At 40.3% G+C, this 24242-nt stretch overlaps 1 long non-coding RNA gene across 1 annotated transcript; it reads right to left on the bottom strand.

Annotated features, from left to right (window-relative positions):
- Window positions 1-216: 216 nt before the first annotated feature.
- On the bottom strand, window positions 217-24205 carry LOC143118236 (uncharacterized). Its single transcript, XR_012986066.1, has 3 exons — window positions 23948-24205; window positions 21564-21673; window positions 217-2301 (listed from the first exon to the last, which is right to left on the bottom strand). It is a non-coding gene; the product is annotated as an uncharacterized LOC143118236 (long non-coding RNA).
- Window positions 24206-24242: the final 37 nt, after the last annotated feature.

Here is a 24242-nt window from a genome sequence, read left to right as displayed (position 1 = left end):
GCACCCGAATTTTCATCGGGGCAATTCCAAATGGCTGACTGTGAGCCTATGTTTAGTCCAGTTTTACCACAGGGTAGGCCGCAGCGAAGACGAGTGCCCCCATCTTATCTAAGCGACTACCAGGTTGGCTCCCACGCTGGATGTAAACAACATTCTGTGAGCACTCAGTCTCATGATATAGGTTTAGTATATGACTTTCTTGTTTCACTACAGAGCCAAATCTCAGGATTATTGCAATCCCTTTTGAATTGAAATGACGAGGACGTCATATTTTAAGTGGGGGGAGGATGTAACCCACCCAAATATTTAAGTCAGAGTCCTTTGCCTATTTATTATAATTATATATGCATATGTCCATAGGTTAATGTATTATATTACTATTACTGTTTCCTTTTTCTCCTATTTTCCTCTCTTTTCTACCTGGCACGAGAGATACATTCTGTTCGCTATACTCACGTCACTTGTGGTATATAAGCTACTGCGCAGCCGTTGAAGTTAGTTCAACAAGAGTCAACACAGGGAGTAGGCAATAGCTCTGCTGTGCTTCGTACTGCTGTTCTTAAGATATATGATATTATTCTCCAATCTTCTCGCCAGGTAGGCATCTGAACTATTTTCCTTTCCTTTCTGTGTTTCTTAAGTTGGGTAAATCACAATGGAATAGGTTATTTGAGATAACTGGGAAAAACGGACGTTGGAGCTAACCGCTCAATGTTATCGTTATTATGCTAGCCTACCGTCTAGCTAACCACAACAGTGTTGTTATTTTATTTATGAGAAATGTCTGCAATACTTTTGTAAATAAGTTTAAGGGTAGTTTTATCATTTGTTTCAAGTTTTTCTTTTGTTTTGTTTTTGGTAGTGTAATGTTACAGTTCGTCTCTGAACATTTTGACAATGTTTAGTGTTTTCATCGTAATGAGTTCAACAAGAGTCAACACAGGGAGTAGGCAATAGCTCTGCTGTGCTTCGTACTGCTGTTCTTAAGATATATGATATTATTCTCCAATCTTCTCGCCAGGAATTGTGTCTGGGTAGCTAGATTGCTAAAGTGCCTAGTGCCCAACGACCGTCCTGTTTTTACAACTGTGCCTGTGGGGAAACCAACGGCTTGTGTCTGCGGCTCGAGCGTCTACCTCTCAACCGCCTGTACTGGAACGTCAGATATCACCAACAGCTTGTGTCAGCGGCTCGAGCTTCTACCTCTCAACCGCTTGTCCTGGACATCGCCAACGGTTTGAGTCTGTGGCTGCGACTCGAGCATCTACCTCTCAACCGCTTGTCCTAGAAGGCTCCAAAATCGAACTGTATTACACACAGGAACGCCTAGAACTTTGTTGAAAGACGGATCTACTCAGTGGCAGATCGCTGTTGAAATTCCAGCTGGTCAGCTGGACGAAATAATTCCATTCTCACATACACTGATTTAATTTAATTATATTCACATGTAGTTTATATAAGCTGTATATGTTTTGTTTTATATAATTTGTTTATTTATTTTAATGGCCATATTTATAAGTTATTTTATTTATTCTTATTAATCTATTCATTATTTACCTTATCTACCTGGATAAATTATATTTTAATATTACCTATATACATCTCTCTCTCTCTCTTAATAAATTCTATATTTTCTTACACCTTGAAACCAGATATATTATCCAATTTATTTGTTTATAATTCAATTAAATTGAAAGACCCTGTAAATTCCTCCCTCTCTGTAAAATCTACACAGGAAGGGTTACACTAACATAATCGACTCACATGAAAAACAGTCGTAGGGGAGCAAATCTTTCACTCCTTTATTCATAATAAACAAACAACTTATAGTTCAACAAGCCTTTCAAGAGTTGTCTCAGCATAAGCATAATTCTCCTCGGACCTGAAAAAACCGTGTTGTGTATTATCCTTGTCCAATCAGGGGCAGCGTGGTGCGCGTCATTGAGTGTACAGTAGATGACGTTTGACATTCTTTCCATTCATAAAATAAAACGAAAAAAGAATGGGCAGATACCGTAATCCAAAATTTAGAATTTTCATTTAGGTGGAGAATCGAAAAATGAAAAAACGACCCGTTATCCGTTTTTTCCATTTTGGTTTTTAAAACGGGAAACGAAAAAACAAGTGGTTTCTCGTTTTTTTCTCTTTGGTTTCACTACTAAAAACGAATGAACGGAAAGTACACGGATTTTAAAGGTCACTTTGCAAAAGGCATGAACACACTATACTCACGGCATCCGCAACAGCATGCCGACCATTAGGCCCACAAATGTGGCAAACGTGGTACCGTCGCCATCACACCTAAGGCGAACGATCAAAGCAGAAAAAGGGAAAGTGAAACTCACGTTTGGAAGACGCACACAGGAATAATCATACAGGCTAGCAGGAGATCAGAGCTGCGAGTTCGGTCATACCCAGATGCAAACAGGAGCACCGCTCAACCAGGTAGGTTATATCTCCTGATTATTGGCAACAGGTGTGTTTGTGCGTCATGGAGTAAATCACACCTGCAAGTAATCTGGGCCAATCATGGAAAATTGAGCGCGTGAGTGAGGCTTTTGTACAGGCATCTTTGATAATGGACTCAGCCCTCCTCTGACAGTGTGTAGAATAGATCATTTGAAGCTGAGGGAGGTCAGCCCCAATGTTTTTGGATGCAGTCCTGACAGTCCTTGACAACAGTTTGAGATCGTGGGCAGACAGGTTCCCCAGCCAAACTGTGATGCATCCAGTCAGGATGCTCTGAATAGTGCAGCGACATAAGTTTACCAGGGTTTTTTTCCCACCCCAAAGCTCTTTAGCCACCTCAGAAAGAACAGTCTCTGCTGGGCCTTGAGGATACAGGTGGAGTGCAGCGACCATTAAAGGGAGTTGGTGAACTGTATGGCCAGGAACCGAAAACTGCTGACCATTTCCACTGTGAATCATTAATGCAGAATGCAGAGAAGGACGTGATTGCCACCTTTCTTCCTAAAGTCGATGACATCTCCTTAGTCTTGCTGATGTTGTTGCTTATGAGGCCAATCAGTGTAGTATCATCTGCAAACTTGATGATGCCGTTGTTTTCATGCCTTGCCACACAGTCATGAGTGAACAGACTGCATAGCAGAGGACTGAGGCAACAGCCCTGTGGGACACCGGTGTTGAGAATCAGCGTGGATGATTTCCTGTTGCCAATTTTCACTAACTGGGGCCTATTGGTCAGGAAGTCCAGCACCCAGCTGCATATGGGGCTGCTCAGACCCAGGTCTCTGAGGTTTAACACCAGTTTTGATGGTACAACACTAGGCAGAGCTGTAGTCAATGAACATACAGTAGGTGTTATATTTGTCCAGGTGAGCTAGTATGCAAGGCAATGGAGATGGCATCATCCACAGACCTGTTGTGCTTGTAAGCAAACTGGAGTTGGTCCAGGAAAGCAGGGAGGTGTGTGTTGATCAACCAGTCTCTCCAGGCACTTCATTATCACGGAGGTTAGGGCGATGGGCCGGTAGTCATTCAGGCAAGAAACAGTACTTTTCTTGGGCACTGGTATGATTGTTGTTTTTTTTAAACACAAAGGCACTGTGCACCAGGACAGGGACAAGTTAAAGATGTCAGTGTAGACAGCTTTGTCGTTACACCCCTGGTACGAATAGCCTTGGCCACACAGCTGAGCTATTCACACCCTGTGACATAACAACAAAAAGACGTTGCTCACGTGCACAAAAAAACATGGCGGACATTCATTTTTTCGTCAGCAGAAAGTGAAGAATTCTGAAAGGTTTCGGCACAAATATCTGTTCAGATTAAGTTTTAGATTGAAAAGTTGTGTTTTATTTTCATAATCTTCGTTCAGTGAACACATACAACCGTCAGTTTGTTATAGAGGGAGAGCAGATAGCTAAAAAAAGTCCTGTTGGCAAATTTGAGGAAAAGTCAGTAAAGGGGCCATTTCCCACAATTTGAGGGTGCTGAATTCAAATATTTTGTTTACCAAGCTCAATGTTGAGTTTTTGGTTTTGCCATCAGATATCATAGGAATTGCAAAAAATAAGGCATTAATATACTCTTTATGTATCAGACATGTTGTAGGACAGGACAGGAATTACCCCAATGACCCTCAAGTAGCAAATGAAAATAAGCTAAAATTAAAATCTAAATTGAAATAATAGCTAAAATTCAGTATGACGTTTAGAAACAAAATAGATTCCTTGATAATAAATTGATAGAATAGGTGACTGCTCTTTTTTCTGTAGAAAGTATTTTGTCACTAACTATTATGAACAGTTGTCAGTCTTTACAGAGGATTTACACTGTATTTTTTTTTTACTTGTAAAGGCGACTGTGCTTGCCTAGTTAAAACATCTAACTGGTGCTCTTTTCTATCATTCAAATTCCAGCCATGCAGAATATGTTTGAGTCGTCCTGAAGAGTTTTGAGAGTGCTATGGAGATTGCATTATTTGTAAAAAATTTAGACACGATATCCTTTATAGTGCAACAAAAAGAAACATTCTCCAGTGCATCATTACTGCATATGATGCTGAAAGGGAAGTGGACCTAGGACAAATCCTCAGCTATGAACGGATTATTGTCCCTGTACTGTAGTTATTACAGATAGCGATGATTATTTGTGAAGTGGAAATTAGTCATCCTCACTCAAGTGCTGTCTAGCAATGTTGAATGTCCAGTAGTGATCACTGCAAAAACTGCTCATTCAACACTGGTAATAGATGCTCAAGATCTAGTTATGTCTTTAGGACACCCATCTGACTGCAGCACATTTAAGAAGTATGCATGAACGTTTGTAAGAAACTTTTGTATTGTTGTTTGGTATTTGTTATGTGGTAGCAAATGATGTTAACTATCAAAGAAATAGACCTAATGTAGGAATGCACACAGATATTGCAACAGATAATGGTGTAGGCCTATCTGATTAAGACCTGAGTGGTGGAAACGTACTTATTAAATTACAATTACAATGGGAGCAAAGAAGACCATTTTCACTTTTTTCCCTTTGCAACTGTCAAAGAAATCCCATAAAAAACGGGAAGGCCAAGGGTAGCCTACATCAAAGATTAGGCTCTTCTGCATAGCATTAAGTGATTTGCATGCAGTAATTTGAACACTGACCTTGATCTAGCCTACTTTGGCTATTTAAAGGTAATTTATTGCCAAAACATCACACAATATAAATGAGCTATAACAAACAATAAAGGACTTATTCACACAAAAACTACTATTTTACTGACTACAAAAATAATAATTATGTAGGAAGTTTAGAAGTTTAAAACCAAGAATTGACCAAAAGTGCATCAAATTCAACACAAATGACTCAATACACTTGGAGGAGGCCTGCGTCCATTCTTTTCCAGATATTTTAGGATTAGGATTTCAGTATCGAGTATCAAGATATTTATGGCAGGTATTGTATTGAAGTCATAATTTTGGTATCGCTTTTAACACCTTTTGGTAACAGCTTTTAACACCATCCAACCCCTCAGACTGGGAGACAAGCTCTTGCAGATGGGTGTGGACGCTCACCTGGTAACCTGGATTACAGATTACCTGACCGAGCGACCACAGTTCGTCAGACTGTGCTCTCTCCAGTCCTGTTCACCCTGTACACATCTGACTTCTGCTACAACACCGAGTCATGCCACATGCAGAAGTTTTCTGACGATACTGTAATTGTGGGGTGTATCCGGGACAAGCAGGAGGAGGAGTACAGGAGCCTGGTGGAGGACTTTGTGCAATGGTGCAAACTCAATCACCTTCAACTCAACACTTCAAAGACCAAGGAGATGGTGGTGGATTTCTGCAGGTCTAAGCCCGCTCTGCTACCAGTCTCCATTGATGGGATCAATGTGGAGGTGGTAAGCACCTACAAGTATCTGGGTCTCCACCTGGACAATAAACTGGACTGGTCAGCCAACACTGATGCACTCTACAAGAAAGGACAGATCAGGCTGCGTTAGAAGAAGAAAAATAATAAGAACTAGATGTACCGCAGAGCGGTACAAAATATGACCGCCGCCCATGTCTCTGGCCACCTACAGGCCAGTTGGTGTATAGTAACATAAATTAATTTATTGTGTGGCCCCCCATGAACGGAATTCCACGAAACTTGGCGTGCATTCAGAGGGTGTCATAATGATCCTACACTTCCAATTTCGTGCAGTTTTGACTATGTTAGGTCACAGATACCTGCGATTACAACACCTCATTTTTACTTTTTTGTGTTTAACTAGGTGGCGCTATACATGAAATGAGTGGTTATGGAATGGGTTGACATGGCCCTTTGAGATCAACATACAAAAAAAAAATGGTCCTCCTAAACCCTACGGTTCTCGAGATATTCACAGAAAACTGTGTCTGCCCTACCCTCCTTTCGGGGGGTGCAGTCCAGCGGGGGGGCTACAGATCAAAACGAAAAACGATGGTTCCATGCTATCCATAGGGGGTTACATGCCCACCAAGCTTCGTCTACCCCGGTCTTTCAGTGTCCCGGGACTCAGACGGAAATTTGGACATGCGAAAAAGAGAAAAAAAAAAAAAAAAACTGACTAAACCTATATGAATATGACCGCCGCTTCGCTGCGCGGCGGTCATAATAATACAACATGCATTTCTGGAAAATTAATACATTTGATATTTTGGCTGATGTGTAATATTTAATAAAATACATTTGGAACAGTAGATGTTATTTTTGCTTGAACACACACGTTTTGTTGTGTTTTGGAAACGTGTGATTGGGCAGTCGTGGCCTACTGGTTAGGGCTTCGTACTTGTAACCGGAGGATTGCTGGTTCGAACCCCGATCAGTAGGAACAGCTGATGTGCCCTTGAGCAAGGCACCTAACCCCTCACTGCTCCCCGAGCGTGGCTGTAGCAGGCAGCTCACTGCATCGGGATTAGTGTGTGCTTCACCTCACTGTGTGTTCACTGTGTACTGAGTGTGTTTCACTAATTCACGGATTGGGATAAATGCAGAGACCAAATTTCCCTCACGGGATCAAAAGAGTATATATACTTATATACTTATACTGGAAATGACAGTTAGACTTTTGGAATAAAATGTCAAAAATATATATTATTCAAGTGAAATCTTTACAGCCACTATTAGGGCAAGTTTCTAGAAAGAGTAGATAATTAAACCATGCAAAAAGATTTTTTACTGAAAGATGTTACATTTTCTGAAAATTACCAGGTCAAAGAGTACCATAGTTGAAGAATAACCCTGCAACAATAGCATATGTCTTATATAAACGTCAATTCCAGTTTTGTTAACACGGATAGGAAGCCAAGTTGTAGCTCCGAACTTACTGACAATAGCCTAAGCATGATCAATGGCAATGTCTGACTCTGATAGGCCTGCCTATACAGATAGAGAAGAAGAGACTGTCTGACTGACTTTTGTGCAAAAAAGTGAAATAATACTGTTCATAATATTTTTCCCCTCAGGACCAGATGGCTGTGTGAAATGTTCAGTTCTGTGCAAGGAACCACCATCACACCATGGTAAGTGATAACTTACTTGTCCTCCATTTACTAGTGTCACAATGTAGCCAACGTGCCTATATTATTATAAGATATAGTGATATTTTGTAAGCATTTATTTACCAATGAGAATAGCCTAGCCTAATGTTATCCCTTTGCATCTCTCCACAGGGATACACAAAGGCTAGGGTTAAGTGATGCTTTTGTATCAAAGAAGGGATGACACCTTAGACTTATTTTATGTGGCATTTTCAAAATGTGTTGGCTATGCAGGTCATGTGACACCTCTTCCGAGACACAGGCTCAGTTACTTTGCCATTATTACTTAAATCACAGTCAAGGTTTTCAAGGTTCAGCCACTCATGCATTTGCTCATTCCAGTCTATTAATGCACTGAACATTCATCTCTCACGATTTCATAGAAAGACAGAGCAGGAGGTTGCATATCAGGAGCGTGAAGGAGTGAATCTTGTATTTACATGTCACCTGTACTATAGTCTTATTTAATATATGCATAGGATTAATATTCTGCTGATTTGTCTTCCCATTACCCCACAATCCCTCTGTCTTTCTAGGAAGATGTCAATGTCAACGGCAGAAGGAAAATTACTCTGCAGGCCCTTCCCATCTTCTTGTTGGAAGATTGATTTTTTAAGACCTGGAATGTAAGTTTTTGATTAAATTGTGTGTCCTCTTTCACTCTTTCTTTTTTTACTTTGTCTTCTCTATATATCTCTATTTCTATTCAGCCCTCTCTGATACTAGCTTGCAGCCAAAAGACAACAACTGTAGCTATTCACACAGTGTCGGGTGATAGACTCCCTTGTGAAGTTTGGTCCTGCTATCCATTCTATAGTTCTAGACGGAGATATTGTTGTGTGTGATATAGCAGAGTTGACAGAGACGTTAATTTTGCTATTTGGTTTAATTTATGCACTTCATCTCGATTATCCAAAGCAATTGTCCTACACATTTAATTTCATTCAAAAAATTATACTGGGTTTGGAAGACCGGAAGCAATTACCTCCTAGACTTAGCCTTAAAAATAAATTGCTGATGATGGATGAGTAAGCAGTCTGTTTTCCAAATCTCATGGTTGATACTGCCAGCATGTTAATACTCAAGCAAGCAATGGAGCTTTTCGCTTTTATTTATGTTGGCCTATTATTTTGTTATTTGAGTATTATTACCTTTGTTGAAGTGGTAAAAGGTTGTTATTTCTTTTATTTTCTGTATTAACCGCATTGCTGGGGATGTTGTTCTGTTAGAATTCTAATTGAATTCTTAAATAAATGGAATCTGCATTGAAATTGTCTTTTGAGTATTTTTTTATTTGAATCATACAAATAAAATATTTTTGATTTTGAGGTAAATAGTAAACCTAAACAGTCAAAAAATGTGTTTCAATAGAGTGAAGTCAATGTTTAGGTATGAGAAACTGAATGAGTCATGGTGATAACATGAATATATTATTAGCAGTGATAACTTAAAAACATCAACTCCATTTCCAGTGTCAATTTTGTTGACTTTAACAATGGTTTCAAAATGACCAGGTTCATTGAACTCATCAATGATTTAAGTAGTGTTTGTTTGTCAAATTATTATGTTTCAGTTCATCAACTTCCTAAAAAAATGAGTGTGAATAACTTCTAGTTTAGAGTAGTAATTACTTAAAATGTTTGTTTGTTGAAATTATTTCTTTTAATGTTGTTCATTTTCTCAAATATTTGGAGTCTTAAGAGCTTGTCTGACTAATGTAACAATAACTTAAAACATCTATTTCTCACATTATTCTTTTTAATTTTATCCTTGTCCTTAAAGATTTTGAGCATTTAAAAAAAGTCTCATTTTAAGTAGAAATTACTTGAAATATTTTTTAAAGTGCTAAATATTTTGAGGTAATCAGTTTCATCAAATATTTTGAGTTCATTGAACCTGTTGGGGTTTACAGTGTGTACCAACGTCTCTGGAGAGAAGGCGCGCAATTTGAACAAGAAATCGGTTCTCAAACGGAAGTTTTGATTGCAACAATTACCTAGTTCAGGCACCAGGGTGTAAATAACATACATTACTATATACACCAGGGTACAAATAGCATCCACGTCTAACTATACATTGATGCAAACAGCATACCTTATTCAGAGTGTCTATTACACGGCTGAGCTATTCACACCCTGTTACGTAACAACAAAAAACATGTTGCTTGTTGTTGTTCACTGAACCAAGATTATGAAAATAAAACACAACTTTGCAATCTAAAACTTAATCTGAACAGATATTAGTGCCGAAACCTTTCAGAATACTTCACCTTCTGCTGAAGAAAAAACGAAAATGTTTTTTTGTGTACGTGAGCAACATCTTTTTGTCAACCAGTGGGGTATACTACGAAGCACGTTAGACATATCTAGGCTATGTAGACATATCGAGGCTTGACAAAGCCTTGACTCAGGGGTATACGTTAAGTGATACTACGATTGCAGTTATGTGATATATTTGTCAAACTAGGCTTTCAGCTCAGATCTGTGCGCGTTCTCGGTGTTAGGATGACTTTGGCCAATCGTGTAACGTGGAGACGCACAAGACCGCCTCTATTTAAAAACAATTACTTCCGCATTCATGAGCGATAGCTTAATCTACACTGCGGTCATTTTTTGTGTCTAACCTTTAACATCAAATAAATCCATTGTCATCAGTTGTTGTATGGTATGCACGTCCATAGTGGGATATTTGCACGCACAGCACTATTAAAAGCGCATTCGAGATCCAAAATGTTAGTAGAGGCGGAGCTACATCTGTAGATATATGACAGAATCCTACATGTGAGATAACTTTCTTTTTTAAGACAATTGATTGGTCAGTGTGCAGTAGATTACACTATTTCAGCTATAACTTAGCACATAACCTCCTTCCGACCAGGTTTGGTTGACAGCATAAGATACCATGGTGATATAGCGACACTAAAACAGATCCACTTTCGTGTCACAGCATAGCCTGGCTTTGAGCGCAACATACCTCGCTAACCCACTAATCGAGATTCGTAGTACACCCCACTGGTCTCATTAGGGAAACGTTCCCCTGGGAACGTTTTGGCAAACCCAGCCAAACGTTCCACCAGACACGTTTCTGAGGTGCAAACTAGCCAAGCAACCCAGCGGAGGTGCTAAAGAGAGACGTTTAGACGTTGTTTACTACAGTTAGGTCTGGTCAAACTAAATTGTAGCTTACACAAGCTCAGCAGTATTCTTTGGTTAGCAAACCAAAGTTTTGGATTAATAGTGCCTATATCTCGCTACGTTTCACAAAATATAAGGGCACAAACCCTGAACTGCCATCTATGGTCAGCTGCCACATCTTGGTGGGTTTTTTTTTTCGCGAGCAACCCGGGGGATTTTAGCTCAATTGTCAACACGCTCGACTTCCGCTCCGAGGGGCAGCTGTTCGCAGGTTCGAATCCGGCTGTGTGCAGGGCCGAGCCGTGCAATTCAACCCAACGCACGAATACCAGAGGACCAGGCTTCGCAGACTGGGCTTGCGACGAAGACCAGACTCCGCACACAGCCGCCCTTAACTGCCGTTATCAACTGGTGAGATTGTTGCTATATTCCCCTCGCACATCCGTGTGCAGGAGTGGATGTCTATTGCCCCTTTGTATGTTCACATACAAGAGTGGAGGTGTGTGATGTAATTGACATTTTTCTGTTAAGGGTCTATACCCCCCATTGACACTGTGCGCAGCTGTTAAACTAGTGACTATGTTCCTCTCATATGTTCACGTGTAGGAGTGGATGTTGTATTTCTCCCGTGTATGTACACATACATGAGTGGTGAGTTTATGTAAATTTGAGTTTACAATCTTTTAAAATGGTTCATTTTAACATTGGATTAGCCGGAATGACGAGGTGCAAGACATTCTGGTGTTCATCCAAACGCCATTGTTAGCTGTAATCAATGCAACAGGAAATAACTCTGGAATTTAAACACACAAGAAGTCTCATGATAACATGGTCACATGACTGCTTGACATAAGTCACATGATGACAAAGTTACGTGGCTGCTTGGAGGTAAACCATGTGGGATTAAGTTTAAATTATTTTAATGTAAGACCTAATCTTCCATAACCTCTGTGCGCAGCAGGTGGGATTGTCTGTCCTTGTGGGCCAGTGACTCAGTGTCAAATCACTGTGTGCAGCTGGGCTAGGTTATGGCTGGAACCATTCACAGCAATAGTGCAGTGGTGCAGTGGTCTGGCTATCCTCAGCCCCTCTCGCAATATATATATTTTTTCGGGATGGTAGGGGAAGGTACCGCCTTTTTCGCCACTAATTGGTTAGAAGGGCACTCGCCCGATTGGTCATTTGATTTGGCCATGAAACGTCATCTCACGTTCATGGCAGGCTGTCGGCTAGTCTGTTTTGATCGTCTTTACAAGTAAACAAAGTCAATCCAACAGTAGCCTACTAATAAAAGTGCTATATGCGCGTCTTCAGATTTATATTCTAAGTTCACAATTTCATAGCCTGTCTAGATCATGTTTAGATTAGTCTTAGCTGTTTGGGGGAATTTTGTGATGAACATGTGAACTTGGGAGTAGCCTATAAATCTTACCAGCATGGGCGGACTGGCCATCTGGCATACCGGTGGGCCGACGCACCTTTTGGGCCGATAGAATAGGCTATATATAATTTAATTATTTTGGCCAACGATCGGCCCAAACGAAGGACAATCAGCGGCCCATTGGTTACATTTCAATATTGACACTGGACTGATCCAATAACAGCTCACGTCAGGCCCCACCCCTCCCATTTTGGCTCAGAGCCAGGATTCTGTGAGCGCATCAAAAGTTAATCGAAGTTGCCTACACGAAATTGTGGCGGGTGCCGGTAGTAACAATTGTGCAAAATAAACACCATTGTAGATAGGCTTGGGTATCGAATATCGAGTATTGGTTGGAACCGGGACTATCTTTGCGATTTTCCCGGAATCGTTCAAAAGTTTAAATTTCGATTCCTACTTTCGATTCCCAGTCTGCCGACAGGAAGAAGAAACGTCTGAACACCAACGAAGAAGCGCATAGTTAATAGAATTAAAATTCATGGAGAAGGTCAGACTATTTCATTCAGAAAGCAGGGTTCCCGAGGATCCTTAAAAAGTCTTAAATAGGCTACAACTGAATTTTCGAAAGAGAGGTATTAAATGTGCGTATGGGACCGCCAGCGAGTGCAAGAGAGCGAGTGATGTCTCCATCCAGTTTCGTGTATTTAAAACGCAATTGTATACGTGATAGGCTATTAGGCTACGGGAGGAAGTGTAGTGGTTGCAGAGTGAAGATGTTTTTCACGGGTTTGGTTAAAGGTGTGAAAACGGTAATAATACAGTAGGCCTATGTACAAAATAATATGCCTGGCGTTTTCGTGGTGTAGCTGAGGCCTGAGAGATAGACAGGGTAGCCTACGTGGAATGAGGGAGCCTACGGTAGAATGAGCGGGAGAAAGAGTTGGTAAGCCAGTTAGCGATAGGTTGGCCATATGTTCGAATTTAGGCCGGACATATGGATTTTAAAAGCCCTGTCCGGCGTCCGGCGCAGCCTCAAGCCGGACGTTTATTTGTTCTCCTTTTTGGAGTTGCGCTTGGCATCTAAAGTCTTTGCTCGGACGCAGCATCGTTTCACAAACTATGGACGCGAAGACTGCTGGTGAAATTATGTGCAGTGCTTCGCAATCAGGAGGAAATACTGTATACCGGTATGTTAAGTTGATCTGTTTGCATCTTTCCAGCGTGTGTTGCTGGCCTAGCCTAGGGAAGAAAATATCTGTCTTAAGTTATAATAGCCTACCTGTAATATCTGCCAGCAGCTTGCTTGCCAGCGTTTCCCAGTAGGCTAGGCCTACTTAGCAAAAGTTGTGAAATATAACCGCATATGCTTTGAATGTCGGCGACTGCTACATAAAAATACGTGCGTTCATAACGTGCGTGCTTGAGATGAAACCAGCAGTTTTCAGCAGGATCATGCGAAGAGGACCTGTCTCTTAATTAATTTAAAACAAGTCAATGGTTTTACAATGTTTCAGTCAAGCTTTGGTTGGTTTAGATACAACTGGTATGCAAAATGTAAAGTAGTGGATTAACTTTAATTTGCTGTGCTGCATATGGACAATAGATGCACATAGTAAATTATATAAAGTAGGCTTATTAAAATATGTAAATAGCTTAGTTAACTTTGAAAAAAATATTTAAGGGAATCCAGTCCAGTGCACATGTCTTTGGCAAGTAGCCCTAGGCTACTACAGACACAGGTGAAGAACAGCCTCAGCAGTAAGCAAAACCAAATATGTACAGTACAGCCAGCTTCAAAAGCAAGCAGTCCAGACCCTAAAATTGGGCATTTATAGCTGTGAAGGTAATTCACACACAATTATTTTCTTTCGCCAAAATATTTTTGGTAACTTCTGTAGACATCCAAAATGGGGTGGGGGTTAAAATTAGTAGGAAAAAAAAACTATTGCATTAAACAGTCTTATATATCTTTTTGCCGTGGTATAGTCTTAATTTTCATTTAGATGTCTTGAAAAGGTCTTTAAAAGTCTTTAAATTTGCACTTGGAAAATGTGCAGATACCCTGAGAAAGACCGTTGGTTAGCTAGCTCATTTAAAATATCCTAAACTTTTTTTGACCCTGCCTTTAAAAAAAATCGGAATCGAGAATCGTTAGGAACCGGAATCGAAATAAGAAATCGGAATTGGAATCGGAATCGTTCAAATTGAAACGATACCCAACCCTAATTGTAGAAGCTTCAATACAATATAGCAAGTAGGCTAGGCTAGCATATGTCAGCAACATGTTGAAGTTCGTTGAGTTTGAACGAGGATATACAGAGCAAGGGACAGTGAGCAGGTGGTGGAGAGTGCGAGCCTAGTTGAGGCTACATGATAAGAACTCCGTGGTGGAGCAGGTAGGCTGTGACATGCCATGCTGACTATGATGATTATGATGACTTATTAATTGCGATAATGTAATGATATGGTTGCCTAATGATAACATAGTAAAGCCGTGCTGTGATTATGATAACAAATAGCGCAACTTAAATTTTCTAAATGAATGATTTGCAAACCCGGACAGCAAAATAGTGTCAAATCGACGTTAATTGTTGGTCAGATTGATCAGTTTCCGTCAGACGCCCAAAATTCAACATCGATGGCATGAGTGGTGGTTCTATCTTGGGAGGGTTATCATGGTAAAGAAGGGACAAAAGACTGTAGACTGACGGAAACGTAGGTTACAAAACGTCACGTCATGCACAAGCCAACTAAGCTACAGTATATATATATATATATATATATAACCTATATAGGCCTAGGTCAGACACTAAAGACAATTAGTTCATGTAGCTGTACTGTTCCAAAATGTACCAGCAATGTAGGTAGGAAGTATAGCCTACAGGAATAAAATATTTCCAGCAACAGCCCTGTTTATAGGCTTCAGTAATTTTTGGTGCTGCTGTCAATTGTAGCCCATTGAATCATTTGAAATGATACTTTGAATTCAAGCAGAAATTCTTTAATAATTGCTTGTTAGTCTACTTGAATATGGAGATCATATGCTCCATGCCTACCTCTGATCAGTCAGAGAGATAACCAATGAGGCCTATATCACTTTCAGTGCTCCATGACAGTTGAAAAGATATGCATATTTAAGGGTAATGCAAAGATTTTGTATTTAATTAGGTGTGCCGACCGATTTGAGGGCCGCTTGGGCCAAATATGCCAGGGCCGATTTTTGGTGCCCCTGCTTACCAGCCTACATTTCGTAAATTCGCCGTAGCTCCCAAGTAGGCTACTGAACGGTTAGAGTAAGCTAAATAAGCATATCTAGGCCTAAATATGTAGGGAAAAAAAAATATTCCGCCCCTCTCAGGGCTAAAACTTGCTGTAACGGAGCCCATAAGTATTGCCAAGGTATCCTCCACATACGCCAATTCCAGCAGAGTTGGGAATTGTTCTTTTCATGGTGTCATGGCCTGGAGTTAGATCCAGTGACTTATCCAATGCTTGGTGCTTGATGAACCCTAAGTCAGTTAACCATGTCATTGAACTGGAGCCATTTTGCCCTGAACCAGCTTGCCAAGCTGAAGGGGCTCTTAATGCTCTATGCCCAGTCAAGGCATTGGGAGCTTGTGTTGATCACACGTGGCTGCTGTGACAGGCGCACACACACAGCTTTCGGTGCTATAGGGGTGTCTACACACCATTTGACCCACCAATTGGAGACATTTTTTAGGCCTTTTCTGGGCAGTGTTTCCCAAACTCTTAAAGCCTGGCGGCTCATTCCACACGGAATAAGGCCGTCTCATGGGCACCATTGAAAGGGGTTGCTCTTGGTGGCATGTGCAGCGGCATCCTGGAGTACTCCATGGATCTCTGCCAGACTTTATAGAGTCAATGTGACATCCGCCCCTATCAGCTCCACTGGTATGTTGATTGCCGACCTGACTGGTGATGAGTAGTCTTCTGTCCTCGCAACACTGTTGGGGCTAGTCATCCAAGGTGTAGACCGTGGTGACTGTCTGAGGGAGGTCGAAATAGATTGTCCATAAGACATAAGATATGTCCATAACTATGGATCAGCCTCACACATGACAGTCACATGACATTGTTGATAGATAATGGTCTCGAGTAGGTAGAATGATGGCATCATTCAAGGTGTAGACCGTGGTGACCGTTATCGGTCGGTCTCACAGATCCATAGTCAGTGCCGGTTCAGACCTACATGGGGCCCTAAGCAAAATCCTGCTAAGGGGCCCTCCTACCTGAACTCTGAGTGCCAAAATGCAACTTTTTTTACAGTATCATCTGACACCTCAGTGCTCCCAATACAATCATCCCATCCCATTTGGGATGTCTATGGAAGTTACCAAATATAGTGTTATTCCCTATAAAGGACTAGGAGAAAGAAACATAACTGTGTGTGAATCACCTTCACACAGCAATAAATGCCCAGTTTCAGTGTCTGTTTGCTGTTTGCTTTTGATGCTTGCTGTACATATCCCCTTGCAAAAAATCACTGCAGTTTTTTCAAAGTACAGTCCAGTTATACCACAATAGGCTACAGTGCAGTATAGTATTTTCATGTCCAAAATACTGCATTTTTGTAGTAAAGTACAGTACTATGTTTTTTGTGTCTAAAACACTGCATTCCCTGCATAAGAACTGCAAATATTTTCTCCAAAACTGCGGTTTTCATACTCAGAAATCTGCAGTTTGACACTTGAAGTAATGCAGTTCTTTTTTTGTAAGGGTCTGGTTGTGCTAGTAGCCTACTGGCTGACTTCATCTGTGTGTCTGTAGTAGGCTACTTGCCAAAGACATAGGCTATGAACTGGCTCCCCTGATTCTCTTATTATTTCAAGATTTTTTCAAACGTAGACTATTTTAAACAATCATTTAATACTTCATATAGACATAATTTACAATGTGCATCTATTGTCCATGCAGCACAGCGAATCAAGTTAATACATTAGGCTACTTTCCATTTTGCATACGTTCAGTTGTACAGTAGACTATCTATAACTAAAGCTTGACTGAAATATTGTAAAAAAAAGTAAACATTGGTCTAGTGTTATCCAATTGTGTGCAGTGAGATTTTCAAATGCATGCTTGTTGCCGCCCCTCGAGTTGGGCCATTACATTGTTCGTGGCCAGACCCTTAATCTTTCTAGATTACCAGGGTCTGGATTTTCCAGGCTAGTATCAGAATCTAATTAAAGGGCTCCGCTCCTCGCTCGCTCGCGCTCCGCTCTGCTCACTAGTTCTGTTTGGCGATACCACTTTTAGCTCAAGCCTAGCATAGATCATTGAATCAGATTAGACCATTAGCATCTCGCCCGCTAGCATCACACTTAAAAGTGACTAAGATTTCAGATAATTTTCCTATTTAAAACTTCTCTTCCCAAACAGAAAATGAAACATGGTGCTTTTCTAGGCTGATTTGATATTAAACTATACTCTCATTCCGGCGTAATATTCAAGGAACGTTGTGAACACACCATGGGCGCAGTAGCACAATGAATAGTCCCCGTAGGCTATAACTTCCAGCAAGAAACGAAAAACACCCTCAAAGTTCTGGAAAAGTTTTGGAAATTTGCGTGACCCATTGCAATTACACTGAGAAATGTATCGCGTTTCGGAAGATCATGTCGCATACTTCCTTGTGTCTGTTGCGTGGAGACCAGAGATCACCCTTTTCTAAAAGGAGTTACTCTGGGCCTCCCTTTACTCATTTGACTCGCTTTATCCATTGCCGTAGAACACACAAACAAACAGTGGAAGGGAGTAGGGAGAGGGCGGAAAGCCTAATTGTCTTCGGTTGCATTTTTTAATTTAACGTTGTAGGCCTACGATATGTGCTATGCCAGGAAAATAGGCTATTCATTTAACTCATTGAGTGCCAAAAACGTAATATTAAGTTTTTAGCTTTTTTTTTTAAATTACGAAACTAGACACTCCAACACACCTTATATGTGATTTTGGGACCTCTGTGATGAATGGAAATGAAATATGACGATCGTGAAACTCGCACAATCTGGACATTTTATCTGGACATTTTATCATAACTCGGTTGACGCTTTGGGTCGAATCAGTGACGCATGCACGTCAGGTCAAAACTAGGCCATTTTTGTGGGTCTATCACTAGGTGGCAGTCTCGCCAGGTCTCGATGATCACTTCCCGGAAGGTTTACACAAGTAAGTAACAGGCAACACTTCATATTTCATGAAAGACGTTATATCTCCATTTCTAGAAAAAAAAACAGCGATTTTGATGAAAACTAGCCACTGTTTAGCTTGGGATTTCTCAGGAACGGAGGCGTGTAGAAATACACGGTTTGCAGCCACCGAGAGCTTAAAGTCTCACCTTTTAATCGAGCTATTCTACGTGTTCATAGCTATAACACAGAATATGCTGTGGCTGTACAAAAATCATCAACAATGGTCTAGATTGATGGCACTCTAGGACAAAGCTCCCGAAAACAGCTTGGCATTCAATGAGTTAATCACATCTAGCTTTACTTGGATAGATAAAACATTTTTTTTTTATAATTGTCAGCTTAGGTTTGGTCCATTAGCCTTTTAATCCGTTGTTTAGTCATGCAAGGACCGAAAATATTTCAGTCGATGTCATGCACACCGACGTTGTAGCCTATTCCACATTGTTTGCATTGAGATGATCTCTTTCACTGTTGCCGAGACAATTTTGTGAAGATTCAGAAACGTGGATGTGTTGTCATCTGCATGTCAGTAGCGAGTGTGCCAACAAATTATGTAAGCGCAGGTTAGCAGCTGGATGGCATTTTGCGTTTGCGGTAGCCTACAGCACTGTTGCTTCAGCATTGCATCTACTAGCCAGTGTGTGCGGCACTACAAAGCTGTGTGAATTAAACATGCAATTACGTGGTCATGATGAACTGACAGAGTTGAAGAAGAGGTGATTAGTAATTCATCAGGCTATTACATTAAAGGAAAATTGCGGTTTTTAGCACTTTAAGGCCCTTTTCTGGTTTGTTTTGGATGAACTAGAGTGGTGGACACCGACATTTTGACGATTGGTCCTGTCTCGACTTTTCTGACTCGTTTTGAATCGCCTTTTCACTTCTCAGGGTGGCTGGCAATGGCCATACTGTAGTAGGCTACTCAAACATGTCCTAAAACAACCCTTAACGTTCGTTTTCAAAACTGTGCAACTCACCGAGTGGTTAGTGGAGTTCGTTGACAATTAAAAGCAAATATATCGGTGCAATGTATGATTCGTATTTGAACCTGAAGCATAGACGGTGGCGCAGTAGAAATTTCAACGTGCAATGAGTCTTCCAACAGAAATCAATGGGATTTTACAAAATGCCAAATAAAACACGACAGAAACTGTATTTCGCTACGCTACTTGTTTTGGAACATCAACGAACGTTAAGGGTTGTTTTAGGACATGTTTGAGTAGCCTACTACAGTATGCCCATTGCCAGCCACCCTGAGAGGTGAAAAGGCGATTCAAAACGAGTCAGAAAAGTCGAGACAGTTGCCCATAGACAGTAAAAGAAATGGACAAACAGACTCAGTCGTTCTCAATGGGAGGGCACTGAGTCATTTTTCAGTTGGTCCCCCCAGTACTGCGCAGACTCGCACTTAACTTAGTGACATTAGCCATCGAACTGAATCTTGTAACTCATATGATAGATACACAGAAATTCTTCTCACACTTCCTTTGCCTTCAAAGTCAAAGTTAAACATTTATTTATGTATTCTTATTAAGATCATCCTCACAAGTGATATCAAGTCATGTTAATGTTGAAACTACCACACATGATCATCTTCAAAAACAGTCATGGTAAAACAAAACAAAAAAGTTATAGCCTTGAAGCTAATCTTCTTTCCACTTTTCTGACCTACGGTCAATCCATCGAAAACCTCTGAAATTATTATCGTTAGACTACCTAACGGTAAAACTACTGTTTTTCATTAGGTTTACTTGCCTCTATGCTTTACCTTAACATAGGCTACAATGCTATTGTAGGCTACATAAGCTTTGTTCACGAGTTTCCGTGCTGGCTGGACTACGCTTCTTATCCAAACAATACAGTTATCTCCCTTCAGTGCGTTAGCTTCCCTTCAACCGGACATGCTAAACATTCTTCTTACGGGAACCTAACGTTACGTACGAGGTAGTCGAGTCTTGTTTTGCCTTTTATTGTTTATGTAGATAACACAGAAGCTAAAATATCGGCACATGATATATGTTATATGAAGTTATGGGAGTTCAAAAAAATCCTAAATGAATGGGCGTTCTATGGGGTTAGCAGAGAGTTGATAACCACCGCTACATCGATGCTTCTACTTCCGGGAATTCGCCTGCCCCCTTGGGTGAGCCGCCATTAAACGGAGAGCCATTGTCTCATCCAAAGTTTTACATATCAGCGTGCATGTTCTTAAGTGAGCCTTACCTCGGACGCTACATAACCAAGCAAATAGTGTTCAGTTCAACCAAACGTCAATTAGTCGACAGATTGTTATAATTAGTCAGTCAACAGATTAATTTGTGCCAGGTGAGCATTTAGCAGCACACTAACCTTAGATCGCTATGAACAGTGGAGTCCTGGCTGTAACTAATGTTAAGCAGCTACGTTAGCATGTTAGAGCTATTCCCTCAGTGGGTAGTGCTAGCAAATTCCAACCGCCTTTTCGAATTTCAAAAAGGACTTTAAGACGTTGTCGACTCCAATATTATATTAATGTCAGTTTACAGTTTAAGTATTACAAATTAACATAAACCTGACCATTTCAAGGTTATAACCAACCGAAGTTATGTTAGCTTGCTGGATGTTTTACCAAACATTTTCTGAGCTAGCTAGCGACCTTGCTACTAGCTAGCGACCAAGCTAACGTCACCAATATTTCATAGTAGGTAAAACACGTTGGTATGAAAACATATACCTGTGATGTGACATTACTTAATTGTGTATTTGTCGTAGTTTTCATGCTAGCTTACAGAAGTAGAGGGAACAAATGACTTTACCTTTTACAATCCCACGCTGTACTTCAATGGCGTCCATCTTCTTTTCAAAAATCTCAACTGAAGGACCGGAAGTGTAAATGACTCCACCCCAGAGTACGTACATTCACACCCACTTAAAACACTAGGTTGTGAGTTTTAATTACACGGTGGGTGTACATGTTTGTTCAAACAACTCCCGAAGTTACACTAATTAACACTAATGAACACTGAACAATATGTCTCTGAAAAATTAACACTTAATAACACTGTCAACTGTTTACTGTGTATTTTGTAGGCTAATTGATGTGATGTTTTAGGGAATATAAGGTCATAGAAATTTGTCAAAAAATCATGGAAAAGTCATGGGAATTATCTGGTGTACACCGTTTACATTTTAGTTTGAGACAAAAATATCAGCATCTCAAGCCTTTCATTTAAATTTCAGGAAAACTGATAAGCAGAAGACACTATACTTCCTTACTTATTTACTATTCATGTCACGTTTCTGTCACATTCACAGTTCTGTTTTTGCTCCAGGGAAGACCAACCTGAATGTTTAGACGTCCTCGGTGAGGTCCTAGTCCGTAGCGTTTCATAGTAGAGGCATGAAGCTGAACATCATCAATTTTTAGGGTCTCCAGGCCCATTGGTGGGCATTCTACAGAACAAAAAAAAAGAATATTATTCGATATTAAGGAATATCTGAGGTGGCTGCACTCAACTTAGTCTATTTAGGCCACATACTGCACTCTTGATACTAGAATGCCACCTACTTTGCAAAGGAAATTACTATAGCCTAACCTTAAATCAAGTGAATGTATGCTTATTTTTCTATTATTTGCTTATAACAAGACATTTTTGCACTTGATTTTGATGGGGGAGTTGTTTGACCTTATTATGGTATTGACCTTTTTATGTGAAAATCTTCATACACTGCAAAAAATAAAATCTAACCAAGTGTTATTAATCTTATATCAAGATAAAAAAAACTAGTTGGACAAATCATGGATGACATTGCCCCAGTAAAAATGAAAAAAGTTAACAAGCAAACTGCACCATGGAGACACAATCCAGTGATTAAACAAGCCAAAAGAGAATGCAGGAAAACAGAGAAAATGGCGCAAGACCAAACTACAAATTGACTACCAAATTCATAAAGACATGCTACGCCAGTATAACTATGCAATTTGCAAGGCAAGGCAGAACTTTTTCTCTGACATTATAAACAGGAATATAAATAATGCTTGTGTGCTTTTCTCCACTGTTGAGAGGTTAACAAATCCCCCAACTGACATAACACCAGAACTTTTCTCAGTTGACAAATGTGAGGAGTTTGCATCCTTTTTCAGTAGCAAAATTAAAAAAAAAAAAAAGACTGAACATAACAACACACTTGCAAATAACTCTTGTTTTAGAAATGCCAGCTACTGAAAGAAGACCCATACACCAAATGTTAGAATTCAGCCCTATCAACTGTGAAACACTAATTAAAACGGTTTAAAATCTCAGTTCTGCTACCTGCCAACTGGATACCTTACCCAGTAGCTTTTTTAAATCGGTCATGCATCTTATTACTGCAGATGTGCTTCAGATTATAAATACATCTTTACAAAGTGGCATTTTCCCTAAATCCCTTAAAAATGCAGTTGTAAAGCCCCTACTCAAAAAGAATAACTTGGATCCTTCGATATTAGGCAACTACAGACCAATATCTAATCTACCTTTTGTTGGAAAGATCATTGAAAAAACTGTTTTTAACCAATTAACTACTTTATCGTCACAAAACTATTTTGATGACTTTCAATCTGGCTTTCGTGGAAATCACAGCACCGAAACAGCCCTGGTCAAGGTGATAAATGACATTCGTCTAAATACAGTTCTAGTACTACTGGACCTGAGTGCAGCATTTGATACAGTTGACCACCGTATACTACTCCACAGACTGGAGCACTGGGTTGGATTTTCAGGTGTCGTCATAAAGTGGTTACAATCTTACCGACAGGAGCTACTTTGTTGCCATAGAGAATTACACCTCAACACCAGTATCCCCTGACCTGTGGTGTTCCTCAGGGATCGATCCTAGGCCCTTTACTGTTTAATACTGTTTAATCTACAAGCTGTTGGAAATTGGAAAAGGGAGGCTTAAGGTATGACAAGCAGGGGTGCCAATAATTGTGAGTGACATGTTTTTTTTTTAAATATTTATTTCTTTATGAGATGTATCTTTTTCTCAAAATAAATTCGCTTCCCTTCAAGGTTGGATTTTTCCTCATTTTTTCCATTGTGAGATTACAATACTGCCCTACAAAGGCAAAAGGCAGTAACTGCATTTTTGGTCGAAAATGAGTTATAGACTGGTGCAGAGGTGACCTAAGCAGTACCAACTGTGCTGATGTGGAAGCCTTCATTTGCGAGGTTTTCAAAGCTGGCTCATGCACGTCATCAAACAGTGCCAGGGCCTCTTTCTATTTGCTCAGGCTGTTCTTTTGGAGAGACTGCCCCCAAGCCATGATGCATTATCATTCCATATCAAGAGGGCACACTACACTAAGCAGCTGTATGGCTCCAAGCAAATCAACAAAGACCTGCACTGCCTCCACCGGAAACTATGGGTTGGCGAATTGAGAAAGATGCTCTTTTGCCAGTTCTCACTTCCCTTCCTTCTGTGCCTCAGGCTGTTATCAATCTTGTTACATGCCGTTGTACCGCACACAAAAGCAGTAAAAACAGAAGGGAAAAAACACAATAAAAATGAACTAGCAACTAGAAACACTCAAAGAATTTAGGTGGCGTTTAAAAATAATAATAATAAGATTTAATTGTATAGCACCATTCATACACAGAATGCAGCTCAAAGGGCTTTACATTTGGAACATTTAACACAATAAGAGAGAAGAAAATAATAACAACAATAATACATTTTGTGGCTTACGCAGCAAGTTGTTGCGGTAGTATAGGCTTTGCTAACAAATGCTTAGGCTAACAAATGCTTAGGCCCCGTTGATGTGGACTCTAAGCAGTTAGCCTAAGTATGTTCTTAGTATTTGTTGTGATTATATTAATTTATATACAGACGTTTAAGGAACACAACGACCGGACGACTGGCAGCCTTAACCCCCGACAAGCACGTCATATGGCAACAGTGGCAAGGAAAAACTCCCATATTCCCGGAAGAAACCTTGAGCCTGATTGCCTGTGTTCTGGCTCTGTTTGTATGTTTGTATTTA

Source organism: Alosa pseudoharengus, unplaced genomic scaffold, assembly GCF_046254945.1.
Source record: "Alosa pseudoharengus isolate Yale_2024_CS ecotype anadromous, Long Island Sound unplaced genomic scaffold, YU_APseudo_1.1 YU_APseudo_1.1_scf_119, whole genome shotgun sequence".
In the NCBI taxonomy this organism is placed as follows: Eukaryota; Metazoa; Chordata; class Actinopteri; order Clupeiformes; family Clupeidae; genus Alosa; species Alosa pseudoharengus.
This window is presented reverse-complemented; position numbering and strand designations above follow the sequence as displayed.